We start from the raw sequence: 20848 nt of genomic DNA, 5'->3' as shown, positions 1-20848 counted from the left end.
CGGTGCCTCGGGCTCCCCATAATCAGTGGGAGGTACAGCGGCACTAAACTAGCCTCCTTTTGAATTAGCCACGCTAACATCGACACTTCTCAATGGTGTCAAAGTGGACTACAAAATGACATAGTAGTCCCATGAAGTTGCAGTTTCATAAAATAATTTTGGGAATCGTAAGGGGAGAGTGGACTACAAAGTGACCTCACACCACCCGTAACTAGTAGTTCAAATCAGAATGGTGTTCTAAAATAAATAGTGGAACGCTACATTTGCAGCCCCTTTTATTATACTAGTTCAATTCTTATTCTTTTTAATTTATTTCATCCGTAATGGCACTCAGCATGCCTCCTTTTGAATTCACCTCGCTAACATAGATGATTCTCAATGGCGTCAAAGTGGACTACAAAATGACGTAGTAGACCCAGAAAGTTGTAGTTTCGTTAAAAAAGATCGAGGGAAACGTAAGGGTAAACCTCCCAGAAATAATCTTTCGAATAAGAATTTTGTACAAAGATGGATAATGGAATGCTACATTTGCAGCCCCTTTTATTATGCAAGTTCAGTTTGTATTCTTTTGTAATGGCATCTTTTTATGTACATATCAAAATCAGTGGAAAGAGGGAAATCTACTTACAACCTGCTGTGTCATCTCTCAATAGAGAGCTATACAGTTTCGCTATAACATATGCAGAAGATTAATAGGAGAGTTACACAGTCTCTCTAAGGCCTATGTAAAAGAAAAAGCAGCTGATGTATATTATCGATAACAGCTATGAGCCGTACCATAGACCTGGCATTTTGGTTGATACCTAGTCGGTGGTCATGGCTTCTGCCGATCGTTGTATGTCTCTTGTCAACCTCTAGGTCTCATAAGGAAGTCCAGGGTATAACATCATTAAGGCCATTGGTGTCACTATGCACTTTTGTTTCCAGGAAGCTGCTTGGGAAGTCATGGGAATAACGCCACCGGATCACTAGTCAGCATCATTTATGATCGGAACTACAACAGTATCTGATTATCTTCGAACCTCCGACTTTTCATCTTGATTAATTAAAACATTCTTGGCAAATGCTTTTGCTTTGTTTCGTCTTGTGCCAGTCCAAGAATTTCACATCTAGCAGCACAATACGAAAGACCCCCACCGTCCCTCTTAATCAGTACCAAATACCAACAAAACAGAACCAGAGTTCTATTCCCTTATTCCTTGCGGAAGTATTCAGGCGACTGGCCTGCTTTGAACACTCTATTTTTTTCAAAGTAAATGCTTCGGACCTCATGGAGACTCACTCAAGAGTATCAAGGGGGCAACCAGAGGCAGAGGCTTAGACAGGTGGTAGCTCACCACGCGGAGGACCACCAGCTGGATTCCAAGATCCATCTACGAGCTTTTTAACTGCAGCAACTTTAATATATGCTATTGGAGCTGGAATTACTGTGGCTACTGGCACCAGACTTGCCATCCAATGAATCCTCGTTAAAGGATTTAGAGTGTACTCATTCCAATTACAGGTCTTCGAAAGAGTCCTGCATTGTTATTTCTCGTCACTACCTCCCTACGTCAAGAGTGGGTAATTGCGTGCCTGCTGCCTTACTTGGATGTGGTAGCCATTTCTCAGGCTCTCTCTCCAGACCCCAACCCTGATTCCCCATTACCCATGGTCACCATGGTAGGCGCAGAAAGAACTATTGAAAGTTAATAGGGCACACATCTGAATGTATCGTCGCCATCACAGGACGTGCGGACGCCCAAGGTTTGCTAGAGTCACCATAGAGCCTGGGTGGAGGAAAGTGGGTTCATGTTGCAGTAACCCCCTAACTTTTGCCAGATTCCTGATGCACTTTAACCTAGTGTGCACTGGGTCCCTGCCAATCAGGTTCCCAGTGCCTGTGTTCTTTCCCAAAACTGTAAAATTGTTTCCACAATTGGCACACCTCTGGCTCGCATGTTAGCACCTTGACAAAAAGGTACCCATGGTACCAAGGGCCTGGTGACCAAAGGGGGTCTTTAAGGGCTGCAGCATGTGTTGTGCTACCCACAGAGACCCCACACCAAACACATGCACTTTGCCATTGCAGACTGTGTGTTTTGGTGCATGCAAAACTTAGGGGTCAACCTGGCACACATCCCTGTGTGACATGCCCCCCAGCCACTGCCTGTGTCATAGGTAAGTCTTCCACTCTTCCACTGTCTTCTATGGAGGTTCCCAAAGACTCTTCACCCCTACGCACCTGGCTTCCCTCGTGTAGATAACCTGTTCTCTAGAGCATCCAAGGGTGGGGAGACGCTACAACCTCCGTGCTTAAAGGAAATTCTTCAGGGGCCTCTGGGAGAGGTCAATATTCTGCAATCGCACTTCTCCATTGACTCCCATTGGGCACGCCGTTGTGTTCCCACTCTGCACACAGCCTCCCAGGGGCTCCTGAGCACTTACCTTGTGTGGTTCCTTGTTTCTAGGCTCCTCTGGGTCTTCTGGTCCAAGTCCCTTCCTCCTTTGCAGTTCGCATTCCACTTTCTTAATATATGGGTTGGTCTCCCCCTGGAGACCACACTATTTTGTGCTACTTACCTTATTGCAATTGAAGTATTGTTGTGTATTTGTGCTCATATTTCAGATAAGAGATATACCAATGTGTTAGTGAGTATTGTGTATTAAATAGAAGTATTTTCAAATAAACGCTGTGTGGTTCTTTTTCGTTTAACCTACACTACATGATTAAACTGGTAAAACAAGCTGCTTAACACTCCTTCATGATAAGCCTGAAGCCTGCTCTCCACAACTACCACTTGAGAGCTTTCTGTGGTTATCAAAGACCACTGAAATCACCATACGGGTTGCCTGGATTAGTGTAAAGTACATCACTTGAATAAGTGTGCACCATATACTACGCTAACCTCATACAGGCTCCCTGACCCTGTTAGTCATGGTGGGGTTGCTCAAGCTGTGGGTACCCTCTGTGGGTAAGCTGGATGTTGCCCTGGCTAAAATAGAATGTGCACTGGTGGACACCTCTGATCTCAAACTAAAACGATTGGGTAAAGATACCTGTAGGAAAGTAGGATATGCTTTCATGGTTACCCCTACTTTTTGCTGGTGCCATTATGTGTTTTGACTAGTCTGACTGGGATCCTGTTAATCAGGACCTCAGTTACTGTGCTTGCTCCCGAATTATTTTTTTTTCAAAACCAATTTTATTATGAGTTCAAGCAAATTTCAGGACAGCCCTCCACAGTCAGGAGGAGACTGTCAACGACAAATAGAAAGAGACACAGCATTAGTACAGCATAGAACTCAGCGTTATAGATTGAAAGATATCGAACTACCCCACCCACCCAACCCCAAAACGCCAACCAACCCCGCCCGCAGCTACCCACCCCTTATCCCACCCTAACCCAGTGCACGTGATCACAGTTCAGCAACAGGAGATGACCTACAAAGGTGGAGCCGGCCAGCAGCCTAGAGTGCGGGATCCACATCCAGCGGTAATGCATCATCAATATCCACGGGGGGGTCAAGGAGCAGGCCCCTGTAATCCGCCCACCGTTTCCAGATTTTGTAATGTTTGCGGGGACATCCCCGGGTTTCGAAAACAGGCTGCTCCAGACCCATGAGGAAGTCCAGGCCCGCCTTCCAGGCCCCGAGTGGGGGGGCGCGCTCGCTCTTCCAGGCCTGCGCCAAATCTCTCTTCGCCACCACTAGCCCCAGCAACAACAAATGGCGTTTGTAAATATTGCCCCCCACGTTTTCCAGAACATGAAGAAGGCCCAGCCTAGGGGTACGGGGCAGGTCCCATCCCAACACCTCAGACAGGCAGTCCCAAACCCCAGCCCAGAATCGAGTCAGTCTCTCACAAGACCACACAGTATGAAAAAGGGTGCCCTCTCCAGAACCACACCTCAGGCACTCCGGAGTCGCGACAAGGCCCGCCCGCCATAGACGGTGTCTAGTATAGTAAGCCCGGTGGAGGTATTTGAACTGGATGAAGCGGAGGCGGATAGCTATAGCAGCACCACGGGGAGATTCAAGGGCCTCGCGCCAGTCGTCGTCATCCAGGGGACCAACATCATCCTCCCAATAGGCCTTCAGCGCCGAGAGCGAAGGGGAACAGTGAGTGACCAGAGAACGGTATATCTGAGAGACCTTCTTGTCACCCAGGTCTCCCATAAAAAGTTTTGCCTCGATGGGACTAAAGTCAGGGAGCTGCTCCAAGCCCACCAGGCTAGGAGCAAGAGCGTGGCGAAATTGAAGGTAGCGGAAGAACTGGGTCCTGGGCATGCTAAATTCAGAACTGAGGTCCTGAAAGGATTTTAGGGTAGTACCAGAGAGGACATGGCCGAGGGACGAGATCCCGATCGCATCCCAGCCGTCAAACCCGGACAGGGACGCCAACGCCGGTAATAGGCCATTACGCCACAACGGGGTTTCAGCCGTCAGCCGACCCCACCAGCCCATACGGTGCAGGGCCCGCCGCCAGACCGCGAAGACCACCTGGGTGACCTGTGGAAGTAGACGCCTCCGCCCGGCCGAATACAACAAGGTGTGAAGGGAGGCGCCACCCATCAGAGAATGCTCCAGTGCATAGGCCGGGTCACTACGGTCCCCATACCACCACTCGTTAAGCACAAGGAGATGGGAGGCCTGATAGTAAGACAAAATATCTGTGGTCGCCAAGCCGCCGCAGTATGTAGAGAGGAAGCATGTGCGCAGCGCCACTCTGGAGGCACCTCCAGCCCACAGAAACCGGCCCAACACAGAGTTAACAGTACGGAACCACTGCGGGTCAACCTGGAAGGGATGATTCTGCAATTGGTAAAGGAGACGGGGCAATGCCACCATCTTAAAGATGGCCGATCGGCCGTAGATATTAAGAGGCATGCGCGTCCATGTCTTGATGTCCAGTTGGACCCGATCCCACACTGGCTGGATGTTCCGGTCCCACGCCACTGCGGGCGAAGCAGAGAGGAAGACACCCAGGTACTTCACACCCTCCACAGCCATCTGAAGGGATGCAGCCCAAGGGCAGGCCACTGTGTCACTCCCCAGCACCCATATGGTCGACTTGCGCGGGTTAAGGAAGAGCCCCGATGCCTGACCAAACTCCTGCGTCAGTTCCAGGACACGAGGACCCGTACGCTGCAGGTCGGACATGAAGAATAGCACATCATCCGCATATAAAGCTATGCGGTCCGAATGATCCGCACCCCAGACGAAGCCACGGTAGAGCTCATCGCGGCGCACCCTGGCGGCCAGCGGCTCCATGGCCAGCGCGAAGAGGTAGGGGGAGAGCGGACAACCTTGACGCGTGCCCCTGGACACTGGGAAACGAGCTGATGCCGCCCCTGAGATACGCACCGAGGCTGTGATCTCGGTGTAAAGCAGCCTGACATAGGAGAGGAAGACCGGGCCGAGGTTCAGCAGCGGCAACAGGGTAAAAAGAAAGGTCCAGCTGACCGAATCAAAGGCACTATCGATATCAGCCAGCAGTAGCGCCGCCGGATCCTCCGAAGACTCAATCGCTTGTATCGCGGTCTGCGCCCGCCGTATATTGTGTCTCGTTGCCCGGCGCGGCATAAAGCCTGCTTGATCTGGGTGGACAAGGGCTGAGATGTGTGGAAGCAAGCAGTTCGCCAGCGCCTTGGCCAGGAGCTTGGCCTCGAAGTTAATGAGGGATATGGGGCGATAAGATTCAAGACGATCAGGGGGCCTACCCGGCTTCAGGAACACCACGATTTCGGCATGGCGCCAATCCGGTGGGAGGCAGCCATGGTCTTGCGCCTGTTCCAGGGCCCGCAAGTAATGCGGCCCGAGTTGCAGATGGAACTTCTTATAGAATTCGCTGGGGAATCCGCTCGGCCCCGGCGCCTTGCCCACATTCAGTTGACCCAGCGCGTCACCCAGCTCCTCAGCCGTCAGGGGAAGGTCCAGGGCATCGCGCACCTCATCGGACACAGCAGATGGGGGAACCGACGCAATATAATCTGCAATAGCGGCGGGGGAGAGGGTCTCCCAGGAGGCATATTGATGCCCATAATAGCGCGCAAAACTCGTTGCAAGAGTTGCTGGGTCCGTGATCGCCACTCCTGCACCATCAACAAGGCCCGGCAGGGTAAGAGGCTGCAGGTTCTGTTGGCAAAGCCTATGGAGCATAGTGCAAGACTTGTCACCCCACTGGTAAACTCGGCTACGGGTAGCCAACCACGCCTGACGAGCCTCGTCTAATAAGACCGAGGAGTAAGACTGCTGTGCCTGCAGGAGCAGTCGCAGCGCCATATCCTCGGGTGCCTCGCTGTGTCGAGCCTCAAGCTCCTCCACCCGCTCCGCAGCAGCAACAATGCTTTCCAGCCGAGTCCGGCGAGCAGACGCACACCAAGCAATATCTATTCCCCGCAGGGTGGGCTTCATAGCCTCCCAGACGGTCACTGCATCCATCCCCCAGTAAGGTTGTCCTGCCAATAGTGGGCGATCGCGCTACGTAGATGTTGGGAGTAATCAGGGCGCTGCAGATGCCACGCGGACATTCGCCATCTGAAAGGGGGGCGTGTTTTGCACAAGTCAATTTGAACCGCCACTGGGGAATGATCAGAGAGCCCGCGAGGCCGAATCGCTGCCCCCATCACTCTGTCAAGGAAAGCCCTCGGAACAAACACACAATCCAAGCGCGAAAGGGAGCCATGGACAGCCGAAACATAGGTGTACTCTCGCCGCTCCGCATGCAAATGTCTCCATACATCCACCCAACCCAGACCATCAACCATAGCCCCCAACCGTGTAGGGGAGGACACAAGTGCCACTCCAGGCCTCCTCTGCCGGTCCAAGGCCACGTCCATCACATCGTTCCAGTCACCACCAATCACAGCCATGGAGTGGGGGAGTTCAGTCCACAAGGCAAACAATCGTTCAGCTAAGGCCCATTGCAGGGGGGGGGGGGCATATACACAGCCAAATACAACAGGCTCCGCACCAACCTTCCCTTGTACAAATACAAAGCGTCCCTGGGGGTCAAGCCACTGATGCTCATGAACGTATGCCAGCCGTCTATGAATAAGAACGGCCGCTCCCCTGGAGCCCCTAGTAAATCCGGCATGGAACACCTGATGAAAGCCAAAGCGCTGCAGACTCAGGGCCTTTGTACCCAGCATGTGTGTCTCTTGAAGAAGGAGCACATCCGCCATGTCCCTCTTAGCCCAGCGAAGCACCGCCCCCCGTTTAATCTTGTCCAATAAACCCCGTACATTCCAGCTAAGAACACGCATGGAAGCGCCAGAGGGCGCTGAGTGAGGAACATCAGCCATTATCACATTGCACCCAGCCCCACACTCCCCGACTCCCGGCCCATGCTCCAGACCCCATAGTCACAAAATTCACACAGACCACGTGCACCCCAGAAAACAGGACCCCAAACCCCACAAACCCCGAAAAGCAGACCCCCCCATCTAACCACCCAACATCCCAAGACCCCCCTCCCCCACCCCAATACCTCAAAAAACAATGAAGCATATGTCGCGGCATATGGTACTCCAGGCCCAAAACATAGCGCCAAAAGTCAGACATGCCAAAGGATCCCAACCAACCCCCCTACCACCAACCAAGCACACTCCCAACACCACCCCCCAAACCCAACAGGAGGAGGCAGCCCGCAAAGCATGCCCCATCCCCCCTCCCCCCCAACATAAGGCACAATCAAAAGCGGTGCATGATAAAGAGCATCAGTTCACATGAGTCCCAAACAAAGGCCAAAAGAAAAAGAAATCAGATAATACTGCACCAAATTATGTCTGTACTGCCGACCGGCAGGTGGTCACCGCAGCGGACGGCCACAGATGAAAAACAAGGAGCAAAATGTCGGTGGAACGTAATCAGGGCCCCCCGCCAGAGCAATCCGTCTCCGGCTGCGTGTCCCCCAAAAGGGGGTCTCGGGACAGGGACCTCCGCCTCGAGCGAGATTTGCGATGCCGCTTCCCCTTGTTCGGTTGGTCGCTCCGTTCCTGAGAAGAACTGCGTGAGGACCCAGAGTGCAGCCCTGGCTGGATATGCGGTCGAAGCCTGACCGTCTCGTCAGTCCAGGCGAAGACGGCCTCCGGGGTATCGAAGAAGTGGGTCTTCGAGTTGAAGAGCACGCGAAGGCGGGCCGGATAGAGTAGCGAGTACTGGATCTTTAGGCCCCGCAGCTTGGCCTTGGCTGCCAGAAAGGAGTGTCTCTGCTGCTGGACCAGTTTAGTATAGTCCGGGAAGATCATAATTTTACAGTTATCAAACAGCAGGGTGTCCTTGAGCCGGGCCTCTCGGAGGATGACGTCCCTATCATGATAGTTAAGGATCCGAGCAATGACCGGGCGGGGCCGCTCCCCTGCCGGCGGCTTTTGTGTTAGGGCGCGGTGGGCGCGTTCCACCACGAAGCAGCTTGACAGGGCGTCCGGGGGTAGCCAGCTCTCCAGCCACCCGGATAGGAAGGCATCCATAGGCCCCTTCTCGCAGTCCTCCGGAAAGCCGACAAAGCGCAGGTTGTTCCGCCTTGCCCGCCCTTCCGCATCCTCCACACGGAGCGCCAGGCCCCGCTGCGTCTGCTCCAGGTCAGCGACTCTCTTCTTCAGGGCTCCGACGTCGCCCTCCACCGTTGCGACCCTGGTTTCCGCTTCTGTGATGCGAGCGACCGTGTTGCGGAGGTCCTGGCGCAACAGCATTACATCGGCGCCCACCGCACCAATCTTCGCGTCCAACATATCCCGAGATTGTGTGATGGCCGTCAGCAGCTCCGCATTGTCCGGGCCAGCAGCTGGACCTCCACTGGCCGCACCAGCACCCCCCCCGGGGCCGGTGAACTTGTCGATGGGCCCCGTCGTGGCGGCAGCATGACCACCCCTGCCTCTCGTCATGGCCACTGCCGGGGCAGCTCAGTGAGATGTATCTGCTACGGGGGAATGGTCGGCGAGCAAGGTTCAGGGCGTCCTCAGCACACCAATCCCTCGGGATCCGTCCGCCCCCAGCCCGCCAGGACACAGGCCAGAAGCACGGGAGAGGTGCACCACCAAGGCGCGGATATTGCAAGGCAGGGGTCCGAGGAGGAACCGCCGGAATGGCGCCTCTAGGCCGTCCGCCTCAGCCAGTGCATCCGACTCCTCGAGTCTGTTAGGGGAAGCCGACCAGGACGATCCTCAGGTCCGCACCACCGAGCCGTCGGGACACCACACCGCAGGAGACGGCCAACGGGCCCTCCGGTCCACAGCCCCGGTGACTCCACTCCGACCCTGCGGGCCAAGACGCACAACGCCCGGCCCGCGGCTAGGGTCCTCCGGTGGGCAGGACAAAAATTGAGGTCCCGGCTTACCGCGCGGCAGGCAGGCCCAGCCGGCACAGTCGTCCACGGCCGCGCCGGCGGCAGTCCCCAGCAGCAACGATCACACCGCTGTGTTCCACCGGACTCCCGCTAACTCCTGCACCAGTAGAGACGAGGGAAGAGGGTGTAGGGCCAGGATAAATCAGCGGATAAGGATCGGGCCGGCAGGAGCTCTACAGAGCCGCGTCCGCCATCTGCGCCCTCGAAGCCACGCCCCCCTTGCCCCCGAATTTTGACATGGTAAGTACTTTTTGTACCTCCATAATTGGCTAGTTGTGTACCCCTATAAGTCCCTGGTATATGGTAATAAAGTGCCTAGGGCATAGGTACAGGGGGCTCCCATGGGTTGTAACGTGTACTATGCCATCCATGAGAGACCACTCAATCTGTGACTACAGGTCTGCCATTGCATCCTATGTAAGTTGGTGCTAACACCACTTACGACAGATATAAGTTTCCTTATATCTGAGGTCACTACACTTAAAACTTATAAGTCACCCCTAAGGCAGGCCTTTAAATCCTGAAGGCAGGGGGCTGGGTTATAAATGTGAGGGTGCCCTCCCTGAGCAGGACACCCCTACAAGCCCTCTAGACTTTGTAAGTGCGGTCAGCCATTTTGATACATATAGTGGTAACATCCGTCATTACGCAATGGCTAACTATATTGTGACTGTGCCAAACCTGGGCATGTTTGGCATCAAACATGTTGGAATCATATCCCAACACCATTACTGGTGTTGGAGATATGATCTCATGCACTGGGGGCTCCGCCAGGAAGTAATCTCCCTTGGAGTGAAGGAGCCACTCCCCTGCATCTGCAGGCACTGCAAGAAAGCTGACGGGTCTGCTGCTCCTGATGTCCCACGGACTTTGAAAGGCTCAACAACCCAGGTGGTGGTTCTGCCACCCCCTCGAGGCCTGACCTGTCCTCTCTGCAACTTTGAGGCCAGTATCCCTGGTCGGAACCGCTGGGACCAAACCCCTGTGCACCACGTTGATGGGCTGTTGTGAAGGCTTGTCGGCTCTGCACTCCAGAGATCTTCAGGCTACAAGAAGCTCCAGCATCTCTTCCTGCCAAGTACAGTGTCCTCATCACTTCCTTTGCACTGTGGGCCTTCCTTCTTGGTGAGCTGCTCGAGGTCCTCTTGCGACTCCTGTGCCTTGGGCCTGTGGGTCCTCTGGATGGTCTTCTTCTGCTCCAGTGGGCTCCCCTGCTTGCTCGAGGTCTGCTCTTACTGTTGGTGAGTCCCTTGAATCTTGCTGGTCCCAACATTGCCACGGCTTGTTGATGCTCCCGCCGTACACTGACCACCCTGGTTCTGGACTTCCGATATGGGACAGCTCATGCATGGCTCCTGGTGTTTCTCAGTGTCACCTGGTCCTCACAGCTGCAACGACACGTCAACTCTTCTCAACCGTCTGTCATCAGTGCGCATTGCTCTCTCTGCCTCCTGGTCACCTCCGAGTAGCATAGACACCGTTCCCTCTGCTTACAGGTTCTTCACTTCAAGAATCCATCCTTGGATTCCACAGGACTCTTGCACAGTCTTCTCCAGCGGCATCTTTCCTGAGGCCTTCATTGGGGTCTACGGCGGTTTCCGACTTCACTTCACACCTATGCACCCTGCTTCCCTGGTGTAGGTATCCTGGTTCCAGAGGGATCCACGTGTGAGGTGACTCTAACCTCCTGTCTTCACAGGGTTTCTTCAGGATCCACTGGGAAGGGTCCTTCTTCTTCAAAACTGCAACCGTGACTTCCCCGTTGATTTCTGTTGAACGCGCTGCTGTTTTTCCACTCTGCACATAGCCTCTGTGGGGTTCCTGGATAATTACCTGGGGTGGTTCCTTGTGTCCCAGCTCCTTTGAGTCTCCTGGTCCAAGTCCCTACTTCGATCGCAATTCGCATTCTATTTTTTTAGTATATGGTTTGGTCTTCCCCTGGAGGGTGCATTGTTTGTGCCACTTACCTTATTGCAATTGAAGTATTATTGGATAGTTGTGTTCATATCTCCGGGTAGGAGATATACCAATGGGTTAGTGAGAGTTGTGTAATAAATAGGCATATTTTTATATATACACTGTGTGGTTCTTTTTCATTTAACCTACACTACATTATTAAACTGGCAGAACCGGCTGCTTAATACTTCTTCTAGATAAGCCTGAAGGCTGCTCTCCACAGCTACCACTTGGAGAGTTTTCTATGGTTATCAAAGAACACTAAAATTAACATAAGGGTTGCCTGGATTAGTGCAAGGTGCATCACTTAAATAAGTGTGCACCATATACTAGGCTAGCTCCCTACAGGCCCCATGACCCTGTTGGTCATGGTGGGTGTACTCAAGCAGTGGGTAACCTCTGTGAGTAAGCTGGGTGTTGCCCTGGCTAAAATAGAATTTGCAGAGGAGGTCACCTCTAATCTCAAAGAGAGAAAATGTTGGTAAATATACCAAAAAGTTCGAAAAAGGGCACTGGAAGTTAGGTCCTGAAACTGTTGAGGTAGGCCAGCTCCACAAAGAGACTGACCTGGACAGAAGGATGTAAGGCCCTGCAACTTTATTTTTTTATTTTTTTTATTTAAGAGGTTTTATATAGCGCTGGCTGGACCCAGGAGTATCAGAGCGCTTTACAAGGTGTTTCCATACAGGTACAGTGTGTATAAGCACAGACAACGGAATAATAAAAGAACAAGTCCACATAGGATACATGACATCTAGATAAAAAAGTAAAAACAATTGCTAGACACTATGAGTCATACAAAATAGCGGTCACAGTTTGGCGGGAAGCCTCACTTAGGTATACAAAAACATGCAAGAGAACTGACTGTCATGAGGAGGGGAGGTAAGGTGATCAGATAGAAGGAAAGGGAGTTGGCCAGGCGGGTGGTCACAAGTCATATGCAGAGCAGATAGGTGGGGTGATGCAGAGGGGCGAGGCTACCAGGGAGGGATTAGAAACCCCAGTATTTATTAAGGAGAAGAAGTTTGAGTTCTTTTTTGAAGCTGGGGTAGGACTGGTTACAGCGGAGGTCTTTAGGGAGGGCATTCCAAATAAGTGGGGCATTGCCTGAAAATGAGCGTGACTGAGTGGAATTCTTTTTCTGAATGGGGGGAATAAGTAGGAGGGTGTTGGAGCTTCTCAGTGATCGCGTGCAGCCTGCTTTGGTCAGTTTATTGGAGAGGTATGCCGGTGTGTTTTGGTGGAGGATTTTGTGCGTAATGCAGGCGGTTTTATATGTGGATCTACCTTCAATGGGGAGCCATTTAAGGGATTTAAGGGCGGGAGAGATGTGGTCAAATCGTTTGCAGTCGTGATAAGCCTAGCCGCGAGGTTGAGCACAGATTTAAGAGGTGCCAGGTGGGTTTTGGGAATTCCGGTGAGGATGGCATTGCCGTAATCAATGCGCGATAGAGCAAGCGATTGGACTGCCAGTTTAAAGTCATCAATTGGGATGAAGGGCTTAATTTTCTTAAGGTTACGGAGGGTAAGGAGGGCTCCTTTGGCAGAGTTGTTGATGTGAACGTTGAGAGTTAGTCGGTTGTCAAGGGAGATGCCCAAGGATTTGACTGAGGTGGCTAGGGACAGGGAGCAGTTGAGGGCGTTAAGGTCTGTGATCCACTTTTGAATGGGGAGCTGGTTGTTTTTTGGGGAGAAAAGAATAATTTCAGGTTTTTTTGGGTTAAGTTTGAGATGGTTCGAGTGGAACCAGGCTTGAATTTTGATGAGGGTGTTGTTGAGGTGGAGGATGTCAGCATGGGTTTTTATCTTATGGTAGAGTTGTGTATCGTCAGCGTAGAGGTGATAGTTAATCCCTGCTTGTTTGAGAATGAGGGTGAGAGGTTCCATGAAGAGGTTAAAGAGAGAGGGAGATAGTATGGATCCTTGTGGAACTCCTAGAGAGATGGGGGAGGGGTTCGAAAGGCAATTGTGGATTTTAATTTGCTGAGCGCGGTGCTGCAGGTATGAGACAAACCAATTATGAGTCATGCCATTAAGGCCGAATCGTTCTTTAAGGACTTTGAGAAGAACAGAGTGGTTAACGGTATCGAACGCTGCGGAGAGATCAAGGAGGATCAGTAGGCTAGATTCGCCATTGTCAAGGGAGTGGTGAATGTCATCTATAATGTTAAGCATGGCGGTTTCGGTGCTGCAGCCTTTCCTGAAGCCAGATTGAAGAGGGTCAAGTAAGTTAAAAAGTTCAATGTGTCTGTCAAGCTGAAGAAGGACACATTTTTCAAGGGCTTTCGAGAGGAGGGGCAAGTTGGAGATAGGACGGAGATTGTTGAGGTCATTAGGGTCAGCCGTAGGGTTTTTAAGAATGGGGGTGATTTGTCCCAGTTGAAGGGAGGTGGGGACACAGCCGGTGGCTAGGGAGGTGTTAATGATCGAGGTCCAGGCAGGTGTGATGATATGTTTGAGGTTTTGGACAAGTTTAGAAGGGAGGGGGTCTTTAGTGTGGGAGGAGGGTTTAAGTTTTGCAATGATGTCAAAGACATCTCTTTCAGTGACTGGCTGGAAATTATGCCAATCGGCGTTATTTTTAGGGTGAGTGTTGGGGGGATTAGAATCTTGGAGGGTGGAGGGAAAGGGGGGGGTGAGATCAGTATTATGGAGGGTCGTGGAGGGGGCGGGGGGAGTGGGCAGGAAGCAGGTGCAGTAGGGGGGATGTGTAGTATGGAGGTAGGGGTCAGAGTCGGCAGGAAGGATTGCTCTATTTTTGTAATTTTTTCAGAGAAAAAGAGGGCTATTTCTTCGCATCTGGACGTCGAGGCCATAAGTACAGGCGGAGCGGCTGAGGTTTGATTGCGAACAATGTTGAACAGTTCTCTGGGTCTGTTTTTGGCTTGGTCAAGTTGTGTTCTGAAAAAGGATGCTTTTTGTTTAAGGATGTGTTTTTTGTAAGAGGATCTTGCAAGTCTGAGGCGAGCTAGGTGCAAGGGGGAAGGGTGCAGTCTCCATGTTCTTTCCGTCTGTCTCAGTGAGCGTCTTTCATTGTTAAGCTTCGTATTAAACCATGATTTGGAAGGGATGGTTCTTTGGTTTTTGAGCTTAAGCGGGGCCAGGAGGTTTCGGTGCTGCAGCCTTTCCTGAAGCCAGATTGAAGAGGGTCAAGTAAGTTAAAAAGTTCAATGTGTCTGTCAAGCTGAAGAAGGACACATTTTTCAAGGGCTTTCGAGAGGAGGGGCAAGTTGGAGATAGGACGGAGGTTGTTGAGGTCATTAGGGTCAGCCGTAGGGTTTTTAAGAATGGGGGTGATTTGTCCCAGTTGAAGGGAGGTGGGGACACAGCCGGTGGCTAGGGAGGTGTTAATGATCGAGGTCCAGGCAGGTGTGATGATATGTTTGAGGTTTTGGACAAGTTTAGAAGGGAGGGGGTCTTTAGTGTGGGAGGAGGGTTTAAGTTTTGCAATGATGTCAAAGACATCTCTTTCAGTGACTGGCTGGAAATTATGCCAATCGGCGTTATTTTTAGGGTGAGTGTTGGGGGGATTAGAATCTTGGAGGGTGGAGGGAAAGGGGGGGGGTGAGATCAGTATTATGGAGGGTCGTGGAGGGGGCGGGGGGAGTGGGCAGGAAGCAGGTGCAGTAGGGGGGATGTGTAGTATGGAGGTAGGGGTCAGAGTCGGCAGGAAGGATTGCTCTATTTTTGTAATTTTTTCAGAGAAAAAGAGGGCTATTTCTTCGCATCTGGACGTCGAGGCCATAAGTACAGGCGGAGCGGCTGAGGTTTGATTGCGAACAATGTTGAACAGTTCTCTGGGTCTGTTTTTGGCTTGGTCAAGTTGTGTTCTGAAAAAGGATGCTTTTTGTTTAAGGATGTGTTTTTTGTAAGAGGATCTTGCAAGTCTGAGGCGAGCTAGGTGCAAGGGGGAAGGGTGCAGTCTCCATGTTCTTTCCGTCTGTCTCAGTGAGCGTCTTTCATTGTTAAGCTTCGTATTAAACCATGATTTGGAAGGGATGGTTCTTTGGTTTTTGAGCTTAAGCGGGGCCAGGAGGTCTAGGGTTTCAATAACTGCTTTGTTGTAGTGTTCAGTAAGTTCATTTGCGTTAAGTGAGGGCGGAATGGCGAGAAGTTGGGCATGGAGTTTGGATTCCAGTACATCCGGGGGGATATTATTCAAATTTCTGGTCAGTTTCGAGGGTTTAGTGGTTTTCGTGGGCGGGGGAGTGGCAGAGACCGCTATAGAGAACAGTATGAGATGGTGGTCGGACCAGTCGATGGGAACAATGTTGGATAGGAGGGCTAGATCTTTGCTAGTAATTATTGCATCTAGGATAGCTCCTTTGGAATGGGTCGGGGAGTGACAGAGTTGCTCTAGGTCATTGATCTCGAGAAGGTTGGAAAGGAGGGTGATAGAGGGATCGCTGCGCTCATTCCAGTGGAGGTTAAAGTCTCCCAGGAAAATGTTGAGGGAATTCGAAAGTGAGGATTGTGTAAGAATGTTGGATAGTTCATCAACGAAGGGATGAGTATTGCCGGGAGGGTTATATATGTTGTGAAGGCGAATGGGTTGGGAGCCGTGAATTTTGAGTTCAGCTTCAAGGTATTCAAGGGTGGAGTAATTAGTATTATTGACAAGGGAAATTTGTAGTTCCTCTTTGAAGATGATGGCAACACCACCGCCAATTCGGATGGGCCGGTCTTTCCTGAGAATAGAATAGCCCGGAGAGCTAGGAGGTCCAGGATGCTTGTCGAGTGGTCTTTGAGCCAGGTTTCCGTTAGGAACGCAATGTCGATGGATTCACTAAGGATAGTTTCTGATATTTCAGTGGCATGTCGCACAGCGGACCGACAATTAACAAGCATGCAGTGAAGAGGTTTCGGGGGAGTTTTAGGGAGTGGAAGGGAGTGGATGGCTGTGAGTTGGGGAGGAGGCCTAGGTGAGCAAGGTGAGCGGGGAGTTCGGCTAGTCCCCAGTATGACAGGGATGCCGGAGGCCGGGGGAGGCTGGAAATTAGTGGGTGAGCAGTGAGGGTAGGATTTGCAGAGGTCGAGCATCTCCATGGGGGAGAGGGGGCATGAGGTGCGGAGAGGTCTGTGTGTGCGGCAGTGTAAAGGAGTCGTGCAAAACTGTTTGGGGGTAGCGGGATTCATATGTCTAGTACGAGCGCAGTTTAACCGAAGTGGGAGGGCTCTGTTTTTGAGGGAATAGAAATCAGATCTAAGATGAGCGAGATCTCTGGTGAGAGTGGCAAGAGCGTGTTCAATGTTGCAAAGAGAGTTAGATATAAGACTAAGGTGGGATATTGGAGAAGGGGGAGGGAGCGGAACGGGATGAGCGATGTTCTTCATTGGGGGTGGTTTGTTGTTGGGAGGGAGGGTGGGGTTCCTAGAAAGGGAGATGGGAGGACTGTGGTAGTAGGGCAAGAGGAGGGGCATGGAGGGGGAAGATGGGTATGTGGTCATCGAGAGTGAAGAAGGAGGAAATGGAGGGGCAGTAGTGTTCGGAGGAACCGTGAGGGACTAGTCAGGAGGGGGGGAGCCATGATAATCAAAGGGAGAGAGGATGGGACTAGGGGGGGGGGTGAAGGGGCGGTTCTGGATTAGAGTGAGAGACGGTTCGGGTTGATGGGTGCATTGAGTTTCGGGGGGACAGAGTATGCGTTTAGGTGAGGAGGAATAGGGTGGAGTAAGAGTGGGAGGGGAAGGGCAGGGAGAGTCAGAAAGGGGGTGGGGGATAGCACTTGTGGTGTGGGAAATGAGGGGAGAGTGAGGGCAGGTCCTATGAGTGGGCGATTGGGAGCTTTGGGGAGTAGGGAGGATCAGGGGAAGAGGAGGGTCCATCGAAGAAGGCCGGGCCAGGGGGGTATGCGGGGGGGGGTCAATAATTGTGTGGCATTGTTGGACGTGTACATGGTCAGCAGTTGTAGGGCATTGTTGATCGTGGACATATCTGCAGAGGGGAGTAAAGGATAAGGGAGAGGGGTTAAAGTGGAGGGCAAGGGGAGAGAGGGGGGAATGTTGTTGGGGGAATTATGAGGTTGGATGGTCAGCAATTGTGAGGCATTGTTGACTGTGGGCACGTCAGCAGAGGGGAGTATAGGATGAGAGAGAGGGGTAATCGAGGAGGGCAAAGGATGTGTGGGGGGAAGGTCATTAGCGGCATTGTGAAGCTGGATGGTCGGCAATTGTAAGGTATTGCTGGACATGGGCGTATCAGCGGAGGGGAGTATAGGATGAGGTAGAGGGGTTAAGGGGGAGGGCAAAGGATGAGAGGGGGGTAGGTTATTAGCAGAGTTTTGAAGTTGGATGGTCAGTGATCTGAAGTGTAATTCAAAGGAGTTAAGGTGGGGAACGGCCGCTTGGATGAGGATGTTACCGGTTTTAAAAATGGAGATATTGATTTCCCCAGGAAAGGTAGAAGAGGGAGAAGTGGATAGTTTATGGCCATGGGGGATTTTGAGGGACTTCGTGACTGGGAGATATTGTAGGAAAACGCTTTTCCATTTAGAGGGGCGTTTGGAATAGAAGATGTAGTTGGTAGTAATAGGGGCGGTCAGGCTGTAATAGTTGTCCACAATGAGAGTTTCAGGGTTAAGGACGAGAAGGTTGTGTTTGAATTTTTTTCTTGCGTATTTCGAGAGGTTGTGGGGGTAGAGAATGGACCAGGAGTTTGGGCCATGTTGGGATAGCTGAAGAGGAGGCATAGTAGGGGATAGTGGTAGGTTATGAACATAGGTGCATGTAATAGGACATCGGGTGAAAGAGGCCTATCGGGGTCATGAAAAGGAAATAACAAAGCTGGTCATATAAATAAACAAATTGAGGGGCGAAATTCAGGATAAGGCCATTAGGTGGCGATCAAGGCAAGCAGGTCTGAAAGGAATAAGACTATAGCTGGTCATATAAAATAAGCATTGAAGGGCGAGGTTCAGGATAGGACCTAGTATGACTTAATAAAATAAGCAATTCAGGGGCGAAGTTCAGGAAAGGACCACTAGGTGGCGCTCACGGCTAGCAGGTCTGAAAGGAATAGGACTATAGCTGGTCATGTAAGATAAGCATTAAGGGGCGAAGTTCAGGATAGGACCACTAGGTGGCGCTCAAGGCTAGCAGGTCTAGATAGGTCAGTATAGGGTCATTGTGGTTCAGGAGAAAAAAGATAAGTGGTCAGGACGTTTGTTGTTGTTTGCTAATCGTCCATCTTAAGGGGTCAGGAAGTAAAGATCATGGATTCCACGCCATTTTGTCTCTCATGAGGGATGTGGTATAGAAATGTCCCAATCAGTTAATATCGTTACTCAGCGCTACCAGATCATGTCGGTCCAACTGGGATCCCAAAGTTAGATTCCCACATCGTTAAAGACAGGGCAAATAGACCAGTGAGGGGGTCGAGCGCTGTCCCCCAGCCAACGGTAGTTCCGCAATAATCCACTCTGTGCCCTAGCCAGGAAGACCCGTGGGCAGCGCGGCTGGTACCGGGCCGAATGTCTGGGCAGGGGCGTCGCTCCTCACCAGGATGCAAGGCAGCCAAAGCATGAAGACCGGAGCGCGTCGCTCCTCTGCAGCCGGCGCGGAGGCATCAGGGGCACCACTCGAAGTGCACAGCATACAGGGCAACCATCCGCCACAGACCCCCAAGAAGAAGTCCAGACCCTCATCAAAACGGGGCCGTGGCACATGCAGCCGTCCACACAGGCAGGGTCCCCAGCCGGGCTCCCCACGCTCAAGTCCGGAGGGAAGCACCCGGGACCAGTCAGCCGGCAAGAGCAGGGCGGAGGGGACTTGAGAAGTCCGGAGTTCACTCCTCGCCTCGAGGAGACCCACAGCCGGTCAAACCACTTCCTCTAATCTTCCTCTCCCCACAGACCAGGAAGGCTCTACCAGGTTTGGCTGAGTCTCCAGGTGGTGAAGCATGTGGGTCATGTTTTAAAGCTATAAATTGTGCAATGGAGGAGAGGTGGTTGAATGAGAGTTGTGTTGGTGTGTTTGTGTTAGGTGTTGGTGAAGAGAGAGCAATTGGGAGAAAATATGGTTTATGAAGTGTTGAATATTTATGTAATTAGGAGGGTAGGAGTGGGTGTATGTTTCTAATTTTTGATGGAATGTACTATGAAATTGTGTGTGAGAGAGATTTTCATGTGCTGGTGTGTGTGTGTGTTATGTTTTGTTTTTGTGGGGTAGTGAGAGGAGATATTGATGTAGTGTTTGTGTGTACTGTCAGTGAGTGGAAATTGAAAGGTAAAGGGACGATGTTGTGTTTTGGAAAAGAGTGTATGTGGTATGTGAGAGAGGATGGACAAGAGTTATGTGTGTTTGTGTTAGATTTGATAGGTCAAAGAGGTAATATGTGCAGTGGATTGGAGTGTAAGGATTGTTTCGTTAGGCCTTTTTGGTAAAAAGAGGATATTGGCAGATGATTTGATAGATGGATGAGTATAGCTTTGGTGGTGTTAGAAAGGAGTTTGTTAGAAGCAAGTAGATGATAGAACTGGTGTTTTGTATGAACAGGGAGTGTGTGTCTGGATGAACTAAAAGCATGTATAATGTGGCTTTGTGTTGTGTTAGTGATGTGTGGATTCGTTAGTGGTGCAGAACAGAGTGGTATTTTGTGTGAGAGTGAAGGTGCGATTGTGTGGTAGATGGGGTAGAAGGGTGTATAGGTGTGGTTTGTGGGGTTTTGTAGTGGTTGTTGAGATGCTGAAATGTGGTTAGGGTTTGTTGGTTGTAATTGAGTAGTGTGCATTTGCTGAGAGTATCTCATTATGTTTGTGGATGTGGATGGGTTTTGGTGGTGGCTGGTGTATGGCAAAAAGAACAGCATTTCTGGCCCAAGGCCTGACCATTTGTCCTCTCCACCCTTAGGATTTGACGACCAGGCTGAGACGCACTGAGCCCTAAGCCCTAAGCTTAAATAACCCTAGGTCAGATTACGTTTGGCCAATGGGATCCCTAGCCCTAACCCTAACCAATCAGAACCCAAGCCCTAAACACTAGGACCAATGGGAGCCCTGGCCCTTTCAATCAATCACAGCCCTAGTACTAACAACAAATCAAAACCTCAACCCTAAGCCCTATGTCCAATAGAAATCCTAGCACTAGGGACCAATCAGACCCGCTGACCTATAAGCCAATCAGACCTCTAACCTTAAGCTCTAAGTCCAATAGAAAGTCTAGCCCTAGGAAGCAAACAGAGCACAGACGCAACAGCCAGTTAAAACATATATAAGGGGCATGTGATTTTAAGCACAGGCTGGTGGGCAGGGAGCTGCTCCTCAAGTCAAAATCTCCTTGGATACAGACAGACTCAATCCACACTTTGCAGGTCCTCTTCAACTCTGCAGGTAAGCCCCAAATTTAAAGCCACTAAAAGATATATGGCACCGGTAGTGGAGCATTTCAAATGTGGGAACTACGTAGCTTGCAAATTCACAAAAAACACAGAAGTGTTTGCTGGTGGTAGGTGGTATTTTGGGCTGAATGATTATGATTATTTGAACTGCAATCCAATGAAGGTTGTGTATGCCATCACATGCCCTTGTAGGAAATTGTATACAAAAAGTCAAATTATCAAGCAACGCA

This window comes from Lissotriton helveticus, chromosome 8 (assembly GCF_964261635.1).
Source record: "Lissotriton helveticus chromosome 8, aLisHel1.1, whole genome shotgun sequence".
In the NCBI taxonomy this organism is placed as follows: domain Eukaryota; kingdom Metazoa; phylum Chordata; class Amphibia; order Caudata; family Salamandridae; genus Lissotriton; species Lissotriton helveticus.
Note: the sequence above shows the minus strand (reverse complement) of the source record.